Here is a 901-nt window from a genome sequence, read left to right as displayed (position 1 = left end):
GGTCCACTTGAGGGTGGAGGGTGGGAGGAGAGAGAGGATGAGGAAACAGCTAATGTGTACTAAGGCTTAATACTTGGTTGGGTACTAATGGGTACAGAAATAATCTGTACAACAAAACCCCATGACAGAAGTTTACCTATGTAACAAACCTGCACAAGTTCCCCTTAACTAAAAATAAACGTTAAATTAAAAAAAAAAAAAAGTGCATGTCTGGAAAGGGCATATGGTTGGTTCTGTGTTTTTTTTTAAACCAAGTCACACAATCTCTGCCCTTCATTGGAGTGTTGGTTCCTGTAGGTTTTTGTCATTATTGATGTGATAGGAACTTTGTGCAGTGGCAATATCGTATCCAATGAGGTTCATCAGAGGCACGATTATTGCTAATTGAAAACTTTTCCTAATACCCGCCATGACGACTTGAAATATAGTCAGTGTTGGCAATTTTTGGCAGTTTCTATGGGGACAGAATAAAAAAAAAGATAGGATAGGTTTTAGGTCTACCATGTCGTTTTCCCAGTTTTAGTGTCTCTGTTCCTCTTGCCCTGGCCAATGTCTTCTTATTAAAAACCATAGAAACAAAGAAACCAAAAAAAAAAGTAGAATAACATCTTTAAAGCACAAGAAGAAAATAAAGTCAACTAAGAATTCTATATCCAGCCTAGATGTTCTTCAAGGACAGGCAAAATAAGGAGATATTTCTGGTAAAAGAAAATTAAGAGAATTTGTCACCAGCAGATCTTCACAGTATCAATTGGTAAAGAAAATTCTTCAAGGTAGAGGCAAATGCTACCAGGTGGAAAATGAGATTATCAGAAAAGATGAAGATGATCAATCATGGTAAATACTGAGCTAAGTGCAAAAGGCTATCTTGCTCCCCTCATTTACTCTCACTTTGTATGTA

At 36.8% G+C, this 901-nt stretch overlaps 1 non-coding gene across 1 annotated transcript; it reads left to right on the top strand.

Annotated features, from left to right (window-relative positions):
* Positions 1-323: 323 nt before the first annotated feature.
* On the top strand, positions 324-463 carry LOC119469732. The gene has a single exon (XR_005198565.1). It is a non-coding gene; the product is annotated as a U4 spliceosomal RNA (small nuclear RNA).
* The last annotated feature ends 438 nt before the right edge of the window (positions 464-901 follow it).

Source organism: Cebus imitator, unplaced genomic scaffold, assembly GCF_001604975.1.
Source record: "Cebus imitator isolate Cc_AM_T3 unplaced genomic scaffold, Cebus_imitator-1.0 Scaffold799, whole genome shotgun sequence".
NCBI lineage: Eukaryota > Metazoa > Chordata > Mammalia > Primates > Cebidae > Cebus > Cebus imitator.
The sequence above is the reverse complement of the archived record's forward strand: the minus strand, read 5'-3'. Positions and strand labels throughout refer to the sequence as shown.